Source organism: Micromys minutus (genome assembly GCF_963924665.1).
Source record: "Micromys minutus genome assembly, chromosome: 1".
NCBI classification, from domain to species: Eukaryota; Metazoa; Chordata; class Mammalia; order Rodentia; family Muridae; genus Micromys; species Micromys minutus.
Genome location: NC_137969.1, coordinates 29,713,233 through 29,735,385, shown reverse-complemented (window position 1 = coordinate 29,735,385; position 22,153 = coordinate 29,713,233). Strand labels below are relative to the sequence as shown.

Below are 22,153 nucleotides of genomic sequence, written 5' to 3'. Positions count from 1 at the left end.
TGAGCTTTCACAATTGATCTTTCTTTTTTTGCAGGGGTGGGGGGCGGGGAAACTGAGTCTCACATTGAGGATGACCTTGAACATCTGATCCTACTAGTGGGATTGCAGACATGGGTCACTAAGTCTCACATAGTGTGGGGTGGTGAAGATTAGTCCAGGGGCATCATAACAGTTTCTTAGGCAAGAACTCTGGCCAGTGAGCTACAACCCCAGCCTGTGATTACTCTTAAAGCAATTATCACTATTGACAATAAGGAGTGGTTCTGTGGACCCATCTCTCAACAAACTTCACCCTGAGACTAAGCTTTACCTATAATCCCTAAGGTGCAAGACGGGTCATGGCAGCCCCACTTCACTCAGGGGCCTTGAATGAATGCACACATCATTTGGCCAACATGTCATAGTCGTCATTGTTGGCATTGTCTTCTTTTTCTTCTTCTTTTCCTCTTCTTCCTCCTCTCCTTTTCCTCCCCCTCTTCCTCTTCCTTCTATTTCCTGATCGCAGGCACTAATTTCTGAGCGGTTAGATGGTTCCTGCCTTCAACCTGCCCTTTGGACCTTTTGCTGGCTTGATAGCACTTCAGACCTTCAACTGTGCAGCCATTAACCTGCACAACATCGTCATATGGAAGATGATGCAGAGAAACACTGTCAGTGACATAGTTCCTAAGGCCATGTGACTGGCACTGAGGCTACCAAAAAAGGCACTGGGCTTGGGGGACAAATGACCTGGGTTTTGAGTAAAATGGAAAACTGTTTGCGTCTGCACACTGGATAAATGCTTGTATTTATACAAAGCCATGAAATTCTGATTCATGCTATAATGTGGATGAACTTTAAAAATTTGCTAAGTGAAAGAAGCCAGACGTAAGAGGCAAGCATTTTGTGTGTGTGTGTGTGTGTGTGTGTGTGTGTGTGTGTGTGATTTATTGAAATGGTCACAATTAGCAAATCCATAACGAATAACTTAGTGACTGCCTGGGATTATAGATTGGTGAGAACTGGAGTTATGTTAGCCAGATTAGTGTAACTATGGCAGAAGATCTGGGGCCACTAGCTGATAAAGAAAAAAAAGGTTGTTTAATTTGGAGGTTCAAATTCAAGATCAGAAGCGGATGTTGGGAGGTGGTGGTGCACACCTTTAATCCAAGCACTTGGGAGGCATAGACAGATGTAACTCTGATTTTGGGACCAACCTGGTCTATAGAGCAAGTTCCAGGACAGCCAGGCCTATGCAGAGAAACCCTGTCTTAAACAACAAAATCAAAACAGATCAGAGATTGTTTATGGTCTCTGTGGTGGTTTGATTAAGAATGGCCTCCATAAACTCACACACTGAAATACTTTGATCTGCAGAACTGTTTGGGAAGGATTAGGAGGGGTGGATTTATTAGAGGAGGTGTGTCACTGGGGACGGGCTTGAGATTTCTTTGCCTCGTAGTTGTGGATCAAGATATGATCTCTAAGCTGTGCTTTTGCTTGGCTGTCATGGACTCTCACCCTCTGAAGCTATAAGTCACATTAAACACCTTCTTTTCTAAGTTGCTTTGGTTATGGTGCTTTATCATAGCAATAGGAAAGTACTTAAGAGGGGCTCTTATAGCAGTAAATATTTTAAAAAAGGAATTTGGCACAAAACCACACTACCGCCAGCTACTCTCTGGCCCCAGTGGTGATCTCATAGCTGTGGCTAGTCCCAGAAGTGGCCACATGGCAGGTCACTGCCACACCAGCCCCTTCTCATGGTTAGCTGTCACAAATCTATATAGCCCCTCAAAATCAAAACTCTAAAGGCTTGTACTTTATTAATCAGATTTATATCAGTAAATTCTTACCCCACAAAATGTTCACACAATAAACTCAGAGCCAATTTTTATTGGTATAAACTGCCCACCTAGATAAGACAAATGGTCCTGTAATTATCCATCCCGTATAAGATATTCATAGCTGCCTGTGGCTATTTAAAGCCACATGGATCTGGGTTGTCCTTCTCCTCTTCCATCTTTTTCTTTTCTCCTTTTCTATCTCTCTCACCTCCCCAAAACTCTTTGCCTACCTTTCTTTTTCACCGCCCAATCTCAGGCCTTGCATTATCTTGTGCCTGCCCTCACCTGCATAGACATCAACCCACAGGTTCTGATGAGGAGACAGTGAGGAACAATGGGGGAAGAGACACACAGAACCAAGTTGTACTACCATAAGTCAGCAAGCAGAGATGGGAGAGAGGTGGAGACAGACAGATAGTTATGTGGGGTCTCACAATCCCAATCCCACAACCCAAGTGACCTAACTTTCACTGACTAAAGTCTACATTGCTGTCTAGAACCACCACTCTTGAGACCAAACCTTCATATTATATGAACGTTTAGGGGATACTGTTTATCCAAACCATTGCAGGGAGGTGGGAAGGGCTTCTTTTTGAGATGATGTGCTCTGATATTAGGTGATGGCTGCATATCTTGTAGCTGTGATGATGCCACTGTACTGTGTACTTGAACATGGTGAATGTACTATGCTATATCTCAACAAAGAGAAAAGAGGGTGTGAATGGCCCTGCTGCCTCCAGCAGTGTGACATGGGGTAGGTTTCATTCCCTTCTGTCTTAGTTAGGCTTTTACTGCTGTGAAAAGACACCGTGACCAAGACAACTCTTATACGGACATTAAGTTGGGGCTGGCTCACGGGTTCAGAGGTTCAGTCCATTATCATCAAGGCTGGAAGCATGGCAGCATCCAGGCAGGTGTGGCACTGGAGGAGCTGAGTTCTACATCTTGCTCCGAAGGTAAGCAGGAGAATACTTGCTTCTTGGCAGCTAGGAGGAGGGTCTTTCAAAGCTGGTCACCACAGTGATACACACTTCCTCCAACATCTTCTAATAGTCCCACTCCCTGGCCCAAGCCACCACAGCTTCTCACTTAAAATGCACTATTTTATTATTTGTGAGATAAAGTCTCACTGGGTTGCCCTGGCTGATCTCAAACTTCTGGGTCAAAGGACACCCCTGCCTCAGCTTCCAATGCCCAGAAGTCACTCTGGTAAGTTTTAATCTGGCTCCTGTTTCCTATCTTCTATAGGATGGGGAGAAAAGTCACCTCTCCACCCGAGAGGCTGTGTGAACAGATACCTTGGCTAGAGGCAGAAGGACATCTGGCTCCTGGTCACCCTGTGCCCCTCCCTTCTTCCCGTTTGCTCAGTGGCTCCTTCGGCTGCCCGGGCTCATTTTCTTGGTACAGCACAGGGACCAAGGTTTCTGCAGTCCAGGACATCATGGACTGTAGACCAGAAGACTGGCTAAAGGGACTGGCACACAGGTCCCTTTGGCTTATGGAGGACATATTTCAAATGCTCCAGAGGCCACAAGAACAAGGCAAGGGGTTCCCCCAAGGTCTCATTAGGGTGGGAGAGTGACCACACTTAGGCCAGGCAGAAACAAAATCTTTGTTGTGTGACAAGTCGGTGAGCTCTGCACTACTATAAGAAGCAGCAGAGACACTCAGCTTATAGAGAGAAAAGGTTCTTATAGCCATAGCCCAAAACTCACCGTAAATCATAGCATAATGTGAGATATAATATACTTGCTCACCTTACAGTCTGCACATGCAAGAGAAAGAGGAAGAGACCAGCATCCCACAACCCTCAGTGACCAAAAGATGTCACACCAGCTATCTTTTTTGTTTCTTCAAGACAGGGTTTGTGTAGTTCTGGCTGTGCTGGAACTTGCTCTGTAGACCAGGCTGGCCTTGAACTCACAGAGATCCACCTACCTCTCTGCTTCTAGAGTGCCGGCATTAAAGGCTTGCATGACCACCACCACCTGGCTTCGGTCCTACTTCTTAAAGTTTCTACCCTTCCCCAAAGCACCAGGCTGGGGACCAGGGCTCCCACACAGAAGCACTGGGCAATAATCTAGATCTGAATCATACCAATGCCTAAGTGAGAAGCCACCGACCTGCTCAAAACTCCATGTCGACTCTCCAAATCCACCAGACAAGGAAATCCCAGCCTAGAAGCCTCTCACCTGCTATTGGAAGGCCCTGCTTTGGTGTCCCCTGACCCTGGCCTCCTGCCCAGTTCCTCACCAAACAACCCTTATACTGGTTAGATTTTGTCAATTTGTCACAAACTAGAGTCACCTGAGAGAGGGAACCTACATTATATTGGCCTATAGATAAGCCTGTGGAGCATTTTCCCCATTAATTGTTACGGGAGCCCAGTGTGGGCGGTTCCATTCCTAGGTAGGTGATCCTGGGCTATGTAAGACAACAAGATGAGCAAACCATGAAAAGCAAACCAGTAAACAGTTTCCTCATGGTCTCTGCTTCAGTGTAGTGTGACCTAGATGAAATCAATTCTTTCTTCCTCCAAGTTGTTTTTGGTCAGTGTTTATCACAGCCAAGAGAAAAGCAAACTAGGATATCTCCCAAACTTGCTGATCCCATGGCCCTTACCTGCTGGAGTACCGAGAGGATGCTGTCCCCAAGACACTACTGTTATGTATGCAGAACCCTGACTAGGATTGGCATGCTAAAGGGTGAGGCTGTTATTTTTTTTTGGAGGGGGGATTGTGTGTTTTATGCATTTTTGAGTGTATCTATATGTAGGTGCACAAGTATGTACTCTGACTTGTACACACACACACACACACACACACACACACAGAGTTGTGGATGTAGCAAGAATGCACATGACCCTGGGTTCCATATTCAGTACTGTATAAAGCCAGGTGTGATAATACATTGCCAAGTATCCCACCACCTAGATGTGGAGGCAGGAGGATCAATTCAAGGTCATCATTATCTTCATACTGAGTTTGAGGATAGCCTCCTGAGACTTCAGAACTGGCATACCAGGCTCTAATCCACAGCTGATGACCTCACTGGCCTTGTGTGGGTTTTCGTTAATACCCACAGCTGCTGTGTAAGCATTTTGGCCTCTCTGAGCCGCATGAGTGGGAGAGTAACAGAGCCTCCCCATTGGGTTTGGGGCATCTTGGCTGGCGGGAGTTCAAGGATAAAATATGTATGGGAGTTGGGGGGGGTACTTGATAATTCCAGGAGAATCACTCAATGATGGTGGCTGCTTGTGTGGTTGACATGAGATCATCTGCTGCAGCTAGGAAAGACCCAAGTATCCAAGCTGGCAGGGACCAGAATTCTTGCCTATCATGCACAGGGCCACAAAAACCACCAAAATAAAAGGAGAGGGGACAGGTCCAGCGCTGAGGTTCTGCCAATAGGAATCCTTGCTTTCCCTTTCCCTTCTTAAACTTTCCTAGCTTCAGCTAACTCCAGGAGAGCTGCCAGGAGCCTGGAGAAGCCGAGCCTCCAACAGACACTGCGGTGTCTGGTGCTGCACCAGGCCTCTTCTCTGTAGCGTCTCTGAGTGCCTGGCAGCTGTAAATCTCTCAGTAAGGAACTGCAGAGGCTTGTCCTGGCAGCTTGGACAGGCTGATTCCCTCGTCCCCCTTTAGGCTCTGTAGGACACAGCTCCTCGATGAGGCCAGGGCAGGATGCCCAGGTTTGGGCAACTGCAGTACTCTGGCACTGACCTCAAGGCCATCAGAAGGGTTGGCTCCCCATTTGCCTCATCTGGGTCTCTTTCCCCATCTAAAAACAAGCAGCTTGCATCTGGATCATTCTTAACATTTAGAAGAGGGTTGTCGCCACTGCCTCTAAAAAGTTACTGGTCACTTCTGCTCCTATGGGACCTACCTGCCAGGTTAAGAGCTTCTGCATTTAAACAGCTTCTCTTTTTTGATTGGTTTGGGTTTTTGGTGTCTGGCCCCCTAGGGCTTCAGCATGCTAAGCCCATGTTCTTTCATCTCCATGCCCAGAGAACTGCTGCTGTTTGCAAAAAGCAAACTGAAAAAGACCAGGATGAATACCGTGTGCTGGTTTAAAAGCTAAGCTTTTAAGATAGGCATGCAATGCAGAGGGAAGTCTGGAGGTGTCCTATGATGGACGGCTGATCTCTGGAGAGCAGAGCCTCTGGGCTCACTGCGTTCCCATCCGCAGCCACATCTGCTCTGGGGTTTTCCTTTTCCGTGTTTCTTTTCGTGATTCTTCTCCATTTAAAATACAACCCTAAAAAGCAATGTTTAAAGTGAAATAAAGTGTGTACCCAGCATTATTAACAACTTCAAATTCCCTAGGCCATTGCTCCTTTTTGTGGAGCATAATTCATACTGGGAGTCAGCAAGGGATGCAGAATAATCACGATGACACAGGACTTGGAAGTCTGGCCGACAAATAATCAATAGCATGAAGCTATGATTGGACACTTAGCCCTGAGCCCCTAAAGAAAAGCCTATAAACTCATAAAGGTCTCAGTTTATCCTTCAGAAGGGACCAGTGGTAGTCCCTATGCTTCAAAGAGTCACTTTTGTATGAGATAAAAAAATAGTACGTTTTTTATTTACTAAAGAAAATATTTAAACTTGGAGGCGAGGGAGAAAAATCAGGAACTGAAGGTCACGCTTGGCTACCTACTGAGTCTGGGGCTAGCCTGGGCTACATGAAAGCCTACTTCAAAAAAAAATGGAGAGAGAAAAAAGGAAAAGAAAGGAATGGAGGGTGGGAGGGAGGGAGGGAGAGAGGGAGGGAGAGAGAGAGAGAGACTGACTTAAGGACTCTGCCTGTGTCCCCACTGGAGGGTTTAAGTTTTATCTGTTAAAGGCAACTTTTCCCCCAAAGGCTGGATCTCAGAGTAGACCCCTAGAAGGTCTTCCCAAGGCCAGGAGCACAGAGGACGAATGTGGCTCACTGGATTTGGCTGGACTGGCATCTGGCACCAGCTCAGCCATGCGACTATAAAATCCCAGACATCACCTCACTGCTGTCTCATCAAAAAGGGAGCATTTTTCCTGCATCCCTCTCCAGAGGATGAAGTTCTGCCAGTGTGCTGCCTGGGAGGAGGAGGGGGGAGGCAGGATGGAGAGTTCTCCTGCTCTTGGGACTCAGAGGGCAACCCCTGACTGTCTTTTGGTAACCATGGCAGCCTTACTCCCAGGCACTGTGTGGGCACCCTCTACTCTTGCCCCTCCCCTGCAGCCTTGTCTCCAGGTGATGAAAGTGTTAGTATCTGTCTAGTGAGAACCTGCTTCTTGAGGTTCAGGGTCTCAGGTCCTGGCTGCAGTCTGGGTTTGGGGTGCCACCAACCCCAGAGCTGGAACTAAGAGACCTCCTGAATACTTGGCTATTCCTCTCAGGGGCATCTGATTGATGTTGACAACTGTTCCAGCCATTTGCTCATTTGCAGGCACACTGTCCGACCTTCCTCTGCATGCTTAGCCTCCTGAGAGCTAACCTCTCAAGTTCACTTCTCAAGCTCCTTTGCCAAACAGCACTGGTTAGATCTAGCCAATGGCAAACTGTGACAGACTGGTACTGGCTTGAGTAAAGGGGCTAAGATTTCCCAAGTCTCAGTTCCCCGGCAACATGGTCCATTGTAGTTCCAAAGGGCTTGGGCTTGGATCTAGGGTGCACAATACACACACACACACACACACACACACACACACACACACACACACACACACACACCCTACTGAACTTCCATTGGTTTTTCCATTTGCCCCTCCTGAGCTCCCAAAATGGCTATTTTTCTTTTAAAACAAGCCTTCAAATCTCTTCACCTCACAAATATAACATTTTAAAAAAATTATGTAAAATAGCTAGGAGGTAGTGGTGCACACCTTTAATCCCAAAGCTTGGGAGGCAGAGCAGGAATCTCTGAGTTTGAGACCAGGCTTACCCATATAACGAGTTCTAGGACAGCCAGGGCTACAGAGAGAAACCTTGTCTTGAAAACAAACAAACACCAAACCAAGCATAAAATATCTGGGCGTTCAAATAAATAAACAACAACAACAACAACAGACAAACAAAACCCAGCTCATCTTGCATCTCAGGCTGGGGGTGTGGCTTAGTTGGCAGGGAGCCTGCAGAACGTGTACGAAGATGGTGGTTCAATCCTCAGGACTGCATAAACCTGGCATGTGAGGTGGAAACAGGGAATCAAACGCTCAAGCCTCCTTGGCTACATCCTGTCTCCACGTAAGCAGCATCCTTATCAGTTGTTCCAGCCCCTCCAGCGGCCTCACACATGTTTACAGCTCATGCTGAACCCCAGCCATCGGTCAATTTTCCAAGTCCCTGAACCACTTGCTGTGACTTCTCGGCAGGTGGTAAATACCTGTTCAGGCATTCCCCCCCCCCCCCCCCCCCCCGCCATCCCATATTCCATGGGGTTAATGGAACAGGAAAGATCAAGCCTGTTTCCCTGGGCAGCCACAAAGCTCTTGAGTAACTAAGGAAGAAGTAGACCCAGAAGCCTGACTCCCAGACCTGGCTTTCTGTTAGCCCTCCCCTTCCTCCCCATACCGAGCACACATCCATTGCTGCTGCTTGCATGCTTGCGCCTTCCCTCCCTCCCTTCCCACTGCTGTCCTTTGACACGGAGTGTAACCTGCTGGGAGGGGTGGGAATGGGGTGGAGGTTGCTGCTAAGGACACAGGGTAAAAGCACAGCAACAATGGCAATAATCACATCTTGTTGATGCACATGCAGTTCCAGTCTGTATGAAAAGACCCTGAGTTCTCAGCACTGGTTTCCAGGCCTTGATGCCTCCAGGAATCAGAGGTAAACTGGGTACCAGGCCCTGGAGAAGCCCCAGGTTCTGTATAATTAAAGCAGCTCGCTCTCTTCCTAGGAAGTGCTTTCTCTATTCCTCTAAGAATAGAGACTCCTCTAGAGGCTCATTTACCTGGTTGGGGGAAATGTCAAAGAGCTGGATGAAGGGTGGACCCCCCCAACTTGTTGAGGCCCTGTAGCATAGCAGTGACCAAGGTAGTAAGCAGGAGTGTGGCACAGGCAGAAGTGGCCAGGAAGCAGGCCATGAGGAGGCAAATCAACCCCAGGAGGAGCCTAGAGCTCAGAGAGCAGGCACCAGTGATTTTAGTGGCCCACATAACTGCCAGGACATGGTGGGCACACAGTTTAATAAGCCTTGAGTAGCCTAGGGTAGAAGACATCTCACAGGCTTTGATAAACAGACACTGGAATTGTCTGAAAGTATAAAAACCTGTTTAGGAAGACTTGGAAGGCAGCATTAGTCCCAAGGCAGCCAATCTGCCTGCCTGTCTGTCTATCCTCGGAGTCATGGGGAGATCCAGTCTGATCTAGAAGGTGGCCAAACAGGCCAAACACTATGAGGACATGGCAACTTTCATGAAGGGTGCTGTGAAAAAGGGTGAAGAGCTCTCCTTTGAGGAGTGGAACCTGTTCTCTGTGGCCTGTAAGAATGTGGTGGGCAGCCAGAGAGCGCCCTGTCCTGTCTAGTATCAAGAAGAAGAGCAATGAGGAGAGGTCTGAAGAGAAGGGCCCTGAGGTGAAAGAGTACCAGGAGCTCAGAGGAGCGACAACATGCTAGGTTTTCTAAACTCCCACCTCATCAAAGGAGCTGGACATCATCAATTCTGCCCAGTCAGCCTACCAGGAGGCCATGGACATCAACAAGATGCCACCCACCAACCCCATAGGCCTGGGCCTGACCCTGAACTTCTCCATCTTCCACTACGAGATAGCCAAGACCGCCTTTGACAAGGCCGTGGCAGATCTGCACACCCTCAGTGAGGACTTCTACAAGGACAGCACCCTCATCATGCAGCTGCTGAGAGACAACCTGATGCTGTGGAATGCTAGGGAAGAGGGTGGTGAGGCTCCAGAGGCTGAGAACTGGACTGTGGCAAGGGCAGGGTGTGTGTGTGTGTGTGTGTGTGTGTGTGTGTGTGTGTGTGCACACGTTTGCTGGGTTTGACCGTGTTACCACTCAATAAAGTTGCCCTGTGACAAAAAAAAAAAAAAAAAAAAAAAAAAAAAAGACATGGAAACTCATGCTGTGCTGCTCTTGTAGGAAGACTCGTGTGGTTGGAGATGGGTGACTGTCCTGTTGCCTTAATTAGGGTTTTTCTGCTGTGAACAGCCACCATGACCAAGGCAAGTCTTATAAATGACAACAACTAATTGGGACTGGCTTACAGGTTCAGAGGTTCAGTCCATTATCATCAGGGCATGGCAGCATCCAGGCAGGCATGATGCAGGAGAAGCTGAGAGTCCTACATCTTCATCCGAAGGAAGCCAGAAACAGACTGAGCATCCTCAGGCAGCTAGGAGTGTCTCCAAGCCCAGCCCTAGAGTGACACACTTCCTCCAACAAGCCCACACCTTCTAATAGTGCCACTCCCTGGGCCAAGCATATGCAAATCATCACACCTGTCTTCACTTGGAGAAAGGCTTTTGGAATTTTGAGCCATTTATAAATCATTTTAAAAACTCAAAACCTGAGGGACAGTGATTATTTAGGTTGCTCTGTTCCAGCCCCAGCACAACAGTAAGCATGCTGCTGTATAGATATCTGTATATACACATACAGCATCCCCTAACAATCTCCTTGTACACATCTGCATATACACATACAACATTCCCTAGCAATCTCCTTGTCCCACAGTCAGGGTTAAGTACATGGGTGAGGCTGGTCTCAGAGGTTGAGACCTGAGGGAGGCAGGAATCCTGCCCAAAGCCACAGGGTTCCAAGGCTGGTTAGGCCTCTCCTCCTCCACTATTGTACATCTCTTTCTGGTCAGATCCTGTTTGCCTGGTTGTCATGGTCACCCAGCAGATACATAAGTGCTTAAATCAACAGACTCATGGCATGGCTAGGAGATGTGGAGAGGAATCAGAAGCATAAATGCTGATAGATGGATGGATAGCTTCCAAATCATTTACCCTGGACAAATGGAGAAACTGAGGCACAGAGTTTTGTTTTTCCCCTAAGATACTTGAAGACACCCAGCCCACATAGTTGTGCTGGGACAACCTACCCTAACATTTTGAAGACCTGCTGAGTGACCCAGGCTGTGGTCTTAAACAATCTGACCATCTGCAAACAGGGACCTGCACAGAACTCTCCAAAAGGACTGTTGGCCAGCAGTTTTCCTGGAGAGAGCCCAGACAGAGCTGTAAATCAGGCATTGCAGCTTCTGGTGCAGTGCAGGGAGCAGACACCAGGGCCCAGCAGATACTCCATGGTGGCCCTGCCCTGCAGAGGGAGGGACTTGCAAGCTGATGCCAAGTTGGGCTCAGATATTTCCAGCTCAGCGAGATCTGAAGGCCACATTGGCCCCCTGGGTGCTGCCTGATGATCTTTCCTGCAGCTCAGTGGAAAGAGAGGCAAGATGAAAGCCTGTGGTCTTGACTTCCAAAGCAGAAGGAAGAGAGACCAGAAACAGGCTGGGGCTCTTTGGCTAGCAAGGACCAAGTGGGAAAAAAAAAAAATCGAAGAGAAGTTGACAATTCAGGGCAAGACAATGACATAACTCACTGACAAGGAAGCTGGGGTGGTGTCTTAGTCAGGGTTGCTATTCCTGCACAAACATCATGACCAAGAAGCAAGTTGGGGAGAAAGGGTTCATTCAGCTTACACTTCCACATTGCTGTTCATCACCAAAGGAAGTCAGGACTGGAACTCAAGCAGGTCAGGAAGCAGGAGCTGATGCAGAGGCCATGGAGGGATGTCACTTACTGGCTTGCTTCCCCTGGCTTGCTCAGCCTGCTTTCTGATAGAACCCAGGTCTACAGCCCAGGGATGGCACCACCCACAATGGGCTGGGCCCTCACCCCTTGATCACTAGTTGAGAAAATGCCTTACAGCTGGATCTCATGGAGGCATTTCCTCAACTGAGGCTCCTTTCTCTGTGAGAACTCCAGCTTGTGTCAAGTTGACACAAAACCAGTCAGTACAATTTACCCCGTGTCAACTTGACACACAAACACAACACTATTAAGCCTCAATCCTTACTTTCTTGTTCATCCCCAAGATCTAAATAACCGTAAGAGTCCCACTGTCTTTACAAATTCTTACATATTAAAATTCCAATCCCTTTAAAATATCCAGTCTCTTAAAAATCAAAGTCTTGTTTGCCCTGTCTCCTCTCTGCTTGTGGCTTATAGCAGCCAGGCCCCTCCACCCCTCCCAGCTTTCTCAAGGGGAGGAAGGACAGTCTATATAACATGGGGTAGTGAGCATGCAGGTACATTCATGGTCGACCACACATGTAGCTTCTCCTCTCACTCTCCTGGCAGTATTATTTTCAGCATTTACTGTATAGTAAGGAATATCAGAAAGACTCTTATTCAGGCACAGCATGTACCCTGACCATACCAACCCTCTATACTCTCTCTTCTCCCAACTCTTGGCAGCTCCCTTCCTCCCCATTTTGTTTCTGCTTTCATGTTATATATGTGACTTTATACATCCACATTGACCAAACTATGATAAAGGTTTAAACTCAGGGCCATCTGAGACCAGAAATCCTCTTATTTCTGACTCCTAAAGATAATGAGCCCCAGTGGAGGGGGAGCCCTTTCCCTCCATCCCCAGCCCTAAATCTCTTCATAATACTCAGGTGTATTCAAAGAAAGCCCAAGCCCAGGGAGTCCACTTGACTTTTTCGAGAACCCTGTTCCTAGTCCTTCAGGTCTGCTACCTCCTTTGGGAAGCTCTCCCTAGTTGCTGACCTGGGAGACTGCATCATCAGGTTCAAGGGCCAGAAAGATTGTGAACCTGACATGTTGGTGGTCTGTACAAGGCCACAAGCGCTGAGCCAAAACTAATCTGCTAACTTTCAAACTGCCCCCACGGTATACTAAGTTGGGGGTCCCAGTGTGAGGCCCTTGTGGATCTCCAGCTGTTCTCTGTCAGAGCTTACATAAGTAGTTTTGTGGGGCGGGAGAGGTGGCTCAGTGGTTAAGAACACTGGCTGATCTCCCAGAGGATCCAGGCTCAATTCCCAGCACCTACATGGTGGCTCATAACTGTCTGCAACTCCAGTTCCAGAGGATCCGACACACACACACACACAGACACACACACACACACACACAGACAGACATGTAGTCAAAACACCAATGCACATGAAATGAAAATAAATTAGAAAAACTTTTTTAAAAAAAGATTTATTACAATGAGTACACTGTAGCAGTTTTCAGACACACCAGAGAAGGGTGTCATCGGATCCCTCCATTGTGAACCACCCTGTGGTTGCTGGGAATTGAACTCAGAACCTCTGGAAAGCCAGTCGGTGCTTTTAACCGCTGAGCCATCTCTCCAACTCCCTAGAAAAACTTAAAAATGTAGTTTTGTGCTTTTATTAGAGTCCCGAACAAGGAGAGATTGTCGTCCTGGCTGCATCCCAAGTGCTGGCTGCCACCTGGAGCACATTTTAGAAAATTTCAACTTCTAAATCAAGAATTCATTTGGGGGTTGGTCTGTGCTTAAGACCCCGGGACCCACCCCAGCAACAAACACACGAAAAGAATCTTGGCAGATTAATTATTGCTTCCTAGAGGCTAAGGCAGAGGGGTCAAAAGTCTGAGGCTAACACAGGCTACGTGGTGACACCTTGTCTCCAAATCTAAATCAGGTTGATCCACTTGTGTGGAAAGTCTGGCCTCGGGGCGCACAGCTGTCAATCCAGCCTTGAGGAGGGGGTGGGTCTGGGGCTTAATGACCAGCTACTTGAGTCAGCAAACTCCAGGCTCAGTAAGAGACCCTGTCTCAATAATAAATAATGCAGACTGACTGAGGAACACACCCAACATTGACCACAGCCATGTGTACACGCGCTTACATACACGCACACACACACGTATACACACACACCACACTTTGGTGTCTTGGCCCTCTTGAACAAGAACCTATATGATCCATCAGTTTTGCTCATCTGAGGGACATGTGGGTTGGAGTGCACTTCACCCATGGGGCTTTCTGAGAGCTTAGGACAGCCACCCCAACACTATCTCCCTATCCCCACACAGCTGGGACACCACCCCAAGGGGCCAGCCTGAAATATGCTAAAAGGATCTTTAATATCACCCCAGGCTGGGCAGGGGACACCTGCAGCCTTAGTGGTCAGGGTAGCCAGAGCCCCAAATCTGACTCTTCCACACACTCACCAGGACCCTACCTCTCCTCTCTGACACCATCATGGTCCAAGGAGGGACTAGGCGATTCTCTAGAGCCCAGACAGCATTGACACCTATTTACCACCAGTTTTGTTTACTAAGAGCTCCCCCGACCCCTAAAAATCCCAGTAACATCAATGGTTTCCACTGAAACCCTTATTTCTTTACTTGAAAAAGGCAGAAACTAAGCTCTAGAGCGGAGAAGCGGCAGTGCTGGCATTCGGCTTTGGCTTAGTCTGACCTCAGGGGAAGGTTCTAGGTGCAGGAAGCAAGTGTTACAGTCACTGCGGACATTTGGACGCATCTGCCTCTTGTCACCAAGGATCTGCTGAGGAAGGCAAGAAATTGATGCTCGTTAGAAATTCTCAGATCCTGAGGAAAAAGCTTGTCTAGCATGTGTGGGACCCAAGGGTCAGTAGCGGGGTGTGGGGGAGACAGACAGAGAGAATAAGGAGAGAGAGGAGGGAGGAGAAAGAGAAGTACTCAGAGGATGAATTTTGCTGGAGCTTGGGTGCTTATTATCCAGAAAGTACTCAAGATGGAAGGGGATTGGGGATGTAACTCAATGTTAGGATACTTGTCTAGTGTGCATGAAACCTTACATCCATCCTTAGACAGACAGACAGACAGACAGAAAGACAGACACACATAGTGGTGGAGAATTATGGTACAAGCCTATAACCCCAGCACTGATGTCTAAGGGTTTCCACTGCTGTGACCAAATACCCTGATCATAAACAAGTTGGAGTTTATCTCATCTGGGTCTCAGAACATGCTCCATTTCTGAGGGAAGTCAGGGCCAGAACCTGGAGGCTGCAGCTGATGCAGAGGCCATGAATGGATGCTGCTCACTGGCTTGTTCCCCGCCTCCATGGCTTGCTTAGCCTGCCTTTTTATAGAACTCAGGACCACCAGTCCAAGGATGGGACCACCCATCATGGGCTGGTCTAAATCAATCACTAGCTAAGAAAATGCACTATAGCCTTGCTCACAGGCTGATTTCATAGGAGCATTTCAAGTGGGATATTCCACCATCTATTCACCAGTGTCCACTCATGCCCAAATCGTGGGTCTCTCCATACAAGAATCACCTTCTGCTTTCACAGGCTCATGACCTAGGAAGGGTCAGAAGGTACTGGCACCATGGACTCCGTATAAGCCATTGCCTAGACTGCAGGATGCACACTTAGGGAGTGAGCAAGACACACAGCACCAAGGAGGAGGCAACATGGCAGAAAAGGAAGGCATCCTGGGCACAGGCCCAGCTTTTGAGTCAGGCAGTGTGGTCTTCCAGAGCCAGGCTGTGAAGTTTCAGATTCTGGTTCTGTATTTGGCAAATGCTATTCATCCAATGCTGAGGCTCGGATGGAGACCCTCACGGGTGGTAGCAAGCACTCTCCCACTGAGCTGCACTCCCAGCCGATGCTCCACCAGTGACTTAACCACTTTCTGTCCAGATGGCTCTCTGCATCACTGTGGCATCTAAATGAGGTGGTGTGTGCACAAGACTCAACAGCACGGTCACTTACAGGGTCTGGATGGTTAACTGAGACCAGATGCAAAGGAACTTCTGCTTTAGGGACACTAGCACAGACGGGACATCCCTAGGACCACTTTGGTGACTCTGATCTCGGTAATCTGAAGGAGCCCGGGACTCGTCACCAACAATACTGAAGTGGGATCCTTAGGAACGAGGTTTGGATATGTGTGTGCATGTTTGACTCTGTTTGGCCCTGGGTGGGCACCTGTAGTCAGAGAACCTTCAGGAGTCCGTTGTTCTTGGCTTCAGACCTCACTGCTGCTCTGGAGCTAACTCCACGCAGGCTGGCTTGAGAGATTCCTGCTGACTTTCCCCGTCTCTGCCTCCCTCCTACTTTGCTTGCTGCAGAAGAACTGGGATTACAAATTCCTGCCACCACATCCCAGCCTCTGCATTCAGCTTTGTGAGCGTCTCCTGGGATCAAATTTAGGTCATCAGACTCACCAAGCCACGTTCTCAGACCAGGGACTTTACTTTTTAAACTAAGCCAAGTGTATTGTCTCGTACCTATCATCTCAGCACGAGAGACACTGGAGTAGGAGGATGTCAGGTCCCAGGTCCTCCTGAGCTCCACTTAGTCTCAAAACAGCAACGAGAAAAAATTAGAGCTGGAAGTGTGACTCTCTGGTAGAGTCCTTACCAGATCCCAACATATCTCTGTGTGTGTGTGTGTATGTGTGTCTGTCTGTCTGTCTCTCTCTCTCTCTCACACACACACACACAAAACTAATCAGTAATGGCTTCCACCAACTGCCCCTCACAGGCAGCAAAGACCCCAATGGCTGCTCTGCCTCTAATCGTAGCTCAAATGCCCACTCTGGTACTCGGCTGTGACCAGGTCCCTGGTTCAAGACAACTTGGGTCTCCTTTAGTCTTCTGACCTAAGCACTTAGCTCAGGGCTGAAGCACAGGCTTTAGAAGCTTCCTGGCACACGCCTTCCACATTGGCACCTCTTGCCTCTGAGCAAGAGCCACGGTGCTGTGGGGCTGTCTGTCCTCACACAGCCTGACTGCAGAGTGACAGGTCAGAATGTGCTGTCCCAGGAAGGGCAAGCTTCACATCTACCCTGAGTTGCAGAGCCTTTATTTATTTTAATGAGACTAATGTATCTGAGGCTGGCTTCAAACTTGTGACCTGAGGATGACCTTAAGCTCCCCTTGTCTGTCTCCTCAGTGCTGAGACTAGACATCCCAACCAAGCCTGGCTGTGTGGAGGAGAGGACTAGTTGAGTGGCAGCCCAAGCCCCTGGGACTTCAAAGCCCAGTCTTGCTGCATTGACCTGTCACACTTGACCAGCAGGGATGAAATGTTTTTGCTTTTTTTTTTTTGTTGTTTGTTTGTTTTGTTTTGTTTTGAAGACAGGCTCTCACTGTGTAGCTCTGGCTGTCCTGAAACTCACTACGTAGATCAGGCTGGCCTCTCTGCCTCCCAAACGCTGGGTTTAAAGGTGTTTCCCACTCTGCCCGGCCAGGAACAAACTTTTAATTTAACTATTATTAAATTAATAATTTGAGGGCTGGAGAGATGGCTCAGTGGTTAAGAACACTGACTGCTCTTCCAGAGAGTTTAAATCCCAGCAACCACATGGTGGCTCACAACCATCTGTAATGAGATCTGGTGCCCTCTTCTGGTGTGCCTGAAGACAGCGACAGTGCACTTATATATAATTAATTAATTAATAATTTTAATACTGAATATTGAAATTAATTATTTCAAGTCCCCACAACTCCCTCTGAACTCTGACACTGGCTATTTTGGACTGTGGGCTTCCTCCTGCTCAGGCATAGTCTGAGCATCAGCGTGTTGTCGGCGCTGCCCGACCCCCTCTCCCTGCAGCCTGGCCAGGCACATTCTTTCTCTGATCTCAGGACCCTGAATACCCGGCGGAGCTGCTGCCAGCAGCCTGAGCGGAGCCGGCGGCGGTGCTCGCAAGTCGAAGCTGCTCAATCGCTTCCTTGATGATTCAGATTTACACCTTGAAAATCAATCTTCCACTCGCCAGTCATGTCTTTGACTTAGGCGTCTCCAGGACGGGGCACATCAGAAAGCTGACCCCGTCATCTTGACTTCCTAACTATGCCATCTGGGAATTCACCCTCTCCCATGCCTCCCAAGACAACCCAGAGGGAAAAAAAAAAAAAAACCTAAAAGCAGAAAATCCAAAGCCAGTTCTCAACTCCCCTTGCTCCCAGTAAGGTGCCAGAATGACCCACAGAGCAAATCCTCCAGTTGGTGGTCATGAGCTGGAGAGGTGCTGGCTCCACAGGGCCTTCCTGCCTCACAGTTGGGTGTCCCTGCTGCACAGCCCAAAAAAACTGGACTTGAATTCCAGTTACACCATATTCAAGCTGTGTGATTTGGGGCAAGTTACTCAACCTCTCTGAGCCTATGTAGGTACAGTAACAAAATTTACTTCATAAGTGGGATGTATAAAAGGGTAGACATAAAAGCAGGGGTTCTGGCCAGAAGGGGCATATGCTTTCAACCCCAGAACTTGGGAGGCAGAGGCAGGAGGATAACAAGTTTGAGTCCAGAGAGAGTTCAAGACCAGCCTAAGCTATGTAGTAAGATCCTGCTTTAAAACAAAAAGGGCTCAGTGCTTAAGAGCATAAGTACCCCTCCAAAGGACCCAGGTTCAATTCCCAGCACCTTCATGGGTGCTTTCAACCATTTGCAACTCCAGTCCCAGGGGACCTTTCACCCTCTTCTGACATCCACAAACACCAGGCACATAGACAGTAGAGACAAACATGCCCAGAAGACACTTGGGCACATAGACAATTGAATAAAGAAATAAGACCAAGGGCTGGGGACGGAGCAGAGGCAGAGCGCTGGCTGGCACAAGGCCTCTGTGCTTGACTCTTAGCTTAAATGAGAACTAACGAAATAAGACCCTTTCCCCTTTCCATAGACCACAAGCCTTGTGTGTGTTGCTGCTCAGTTTCTTGCTCCAGGCAAGAAGAATTCTAAGAGCTGCAGAGGACCTCAATGAGTGACCCCACTGAGTCACTAGATAAGCCTCTCAGGACTGACAAACTGCCTACTCTGCATCTCAGGACCCATAGTGAGAAAGCCACTCAACCCAAACAGCTCAGAACAGGGTTGGAGCTGTGGGTGTGGGATAAACCAGACCTGTGAATCCACCAACTAGCCTTCGAGGCAGAATTCAGCGTCTCTCCCCACGGCGTCCCAGGGCTTCAGAAGTGTGTGCTGGCACGCAGAGTTACCGAAGGCACTAGGCAGTCCAGAGGGGTAAGGCCATGGGTGGAGCTATGAAGGGAGGATAAAAACTGCACCTCGTTCTGTCTTTGCAGTTGGCTTCCTAAAGTGTGTAAGGGTGGGGTGGCTGTCCCCTTCTTATTACAGATTGGATCTGAGTCAGGCAGAAAGAGGACACATCTTAGAAAGAAGAGGTTACAGGGGACAGGAGGAATGAAGGCTAAAGAAGACAGAAACAGGGGAGAAAGGAGGACCCACACGTACCAGAGGAGCAGGAGAACAGGGGAGAGATGGAGGAGAGGGAAAGAGGGAAAGGGGTGGATGGAGTAGAGAAAGGAAGGCAGGAGGACAGAGTCAGAGGATGTGGGGTGTGACGGCCACAGAAAACAGGTAAGTAGACGTCACAGACATAAAATTGGTGAATCAAAGAAGGTGAGTCTACAGGTTGCAGTGTGTATGGCCTGAGCCTAGGCAAAGGGAACCACACCGGGGGCTGGGTGTGCCCTCCCTCCCCAAGTGCCCTCAGGGCAGCCCTGCAAAGCTGAGGCTGGAAGCTGTCCACATGCCTGGTGCTGAGAGGCTCCTGCGGAACACTGCTGCCACTTCGTAAGTCCTTGCTGGGCTCCTATGGTGTGCAACCATTGTTCCAAACACTGATGGAAGTCAGCAGCGTACAGAATGGACAGGTGCTTCTCCATATAAAACTTGCAGTATGTGAGAGAAGACAAGGCACACCTTATTTAGAAAAGAAGGAAAACAGCTGGGCTGGTGAGATGACTCACAGGGTAAAGGTGCTTGCTGCCAAGTCTGACAATCTGAGTTCAATCCCCAGAAGTGACATGCATGGCTGAATAAAAGAACCACGTTATTCTTTGACCTCTAAACACTTGTAGAGGTTTTTTTTAGCATGTGCACGTGTGTGTGTGTGTGTGTGTGTGTCTGTGTGAGCACACACACACACTAGATTTTTGAGAAAGAAAAAATAAAAGCATTTGCAGTAGATACAGAAGGATCATGGGTTCAAGGTCAGTCTCAGCTGTATATGAGTCTCAGGCCAGTACAGGTCTTCCGACAGGGGAAGGAGAGGCGGGTGGGTAGTTCTGAGTGCTGAAACCCACATGATGGAAGGAGAGAGTCAAGTTCTCCTCTGACCTCCATACACATGCTATGTCATGTGTGCAGCGCCTGCACTCACATATACACGTGTGTGTAAGTAGGCAAGTATGTGAAGATCTGTATGAGGTCTCGCCCATATTCCTGGACATCTGAATACTTGGTTCCCCATTGGTGGCACCATTTATGGAGGCTTAGGAGGTGTGGCCCTGCTAGAGGTGTTCCCAGGGGTGGGCTTTCCCACTCATCTGTGCTGCTTGGGCTTGAGGTGTGAGCTCTCAGCTGTTCCTACCTCCATGACGGACTCCGGTCCTTCAGGACCATACCCCCACATAAGCCCTTCCCTCTGTAACTCGCCCTGACCATGGCATTTATCACAGCAACAGAAAAGTAGCTGATGTAAGATGTGATGCTCTTTCCTAAAGAGAGAAAGAACTCTTGGCTTTGCATGAGGGCCTGAATTCAACACTAAAAATGAAACACAACCTATGATGTGCAGATGCTAGCAGCAGGACTCTCGGCAGAAGCCAGTCCTCTCCCCAGTTTCAGCTCCAGAAAACTGCCATCCCCCTTCTAGGGGCTTCTCCTTCCCCTGCCCTCAGACATCTGGGCTCTGCTGTGGAGGAGACATGGGTATGAGCAGTACTGCTTAAGTCTGGGCGACTTAAGGCCCTGGGTTCTATCACTCAATTAACTCAGAAAACCCACACCCTTACTGAGGCAGGCCTAGGTTTCCATATCTGTAAAACAGGAAGAAGGGTCCCTGCACTGTGGAGGGTGCCCACTTGTTAATGCTTCTGTCTTGACTATGTACTGTGAGATTCTCTGCTGTGCACACGGGAGGTGAAGGACCTGCTTCCACTATAGCTTCCTCCTTCTGACTTGCCAGCAAGACTGAATAAAAGGAGTGGGGGCAGCAGTGCCTGGTGGAAAGGCTATAGCTGTATCCTTCACCCTGAAAATACGCCCCTGAGGAGCACCAGCCCTGAGGAGCACCAGCACAAGGTCCACTGGCACCACTCCAAGTCCTTCACTGTGGGCCACTGAGACTTTTTTCTGGGAGATACCTGAAGATGGGCCCAAAACCAAATAAGCTCAGTTACTTCAGCATGTATGTTTGGTTCTGGAAGATTCCCAGGGCTCTTCACAATAGCAGGCTCTGGAAAGACACGTCCTAATAACTCTAGTTAGCATACTTAGTTGTGACAGCCCCACCTCTCACTGTAGTCTGAACCAGCCTGAAACTCACCATACAGCCCAGATTGATCTTGGATTTACAGCAATCCTCCTGTCTCAGCCTCCCAAATCCTAGCAGTAGTAAGTCATCACACCTGGCTTCTCTTTTCCTTTTTGTTAGAGGAATATCCATTCTATTTGTTGGCTTTTGTAACTGGGACTTACAAAAAAGATGGGGGAAGGGTCATCTTGGCTTGTAGTTTTGGACGTTCTAGTCGAGGATCAGTTGGACCCATTGCTTTGGCACTATATGGCAAGGCAGCACAATGTAGCAGAACAAACAAACCAACCCTTCAATTCACGGCCAGGAATAAAGAAGCTCCACAGCCTGCAACCCCAGCCTTTCAGCAGGAGGATCAGTTCAAGGCTAGTCTGGGTGACATGGTGACAGGCCGCCTCAGTGAACCAATAAAACTGCCGGTAACACCAACACTTGGGAACCCAAGAACTTAAGAAAGGAGGGCAGAACTTAAACCTAGCTCAGGCAAGATCCTGTCTAAACAAAAAAAGAGAGCATCCTTGGCTAGTTTTATGTCAACGTGACACAAGTTAGAGTTATCTGAAATGAGGGAATCTCAGTTGAGGAATCCCCTCCTCGAGTCCAGTTGTATTTCCTTAATTAGTGATTGACAGGTTCAGCCCTCCTCATGGCCCCGGGGTGCTATCCCTGGGCTGGTCCTGGGTTCTCTAAGAAAGCAGGCTGAGCATGTATTGGCGGGGGAGGGGGAGCCAGTAAGCAGCACCCCACCCCTTCATGGCCTCTACTTCAGCTCCTGATCCCGGTGCCTTCCTGACTTCCTTCAATGATAGCGTCCAATGTGGAAGTATAAGCCAAATAAACCCTTTCCTCCCCAGCTTGCACTTTGGTCATGGTGTTTTATCACAGCAATAGAAACTCTAAGACAGCAATAGGAAGAGCTATGGGGGGAGGTGGGGGAGAGGGGGAGGAAGAGGAAGAAGAGCAGATAGGAAGGGAAATAGAGAGGAAGGGAGGAAAGAGACAGAAGGAAGTTGAAGTGGAGG

General features: G+C 48.5%; 1 pseudogene across 1 annotated transcript; it reads left to right on the top strand.

Moving 5' to 3' along the window:
* Positions 1–527: 527 nt before the first annotated feature.
* On the top strand, positions 528–17,521 carry LOC308422294 (14-3-3 protein sigma-like; annotated as a pseudogene). The gene is made up of 3 exons: positions 528–650; positions 9,198–9,755; positions 17,344–17,521. The product of its transcript is annotated as a 14-3-3 protein sigma-like (transcript).
* Positions 17,522–22,153: the final 4,632 nt, after the last annotated feature.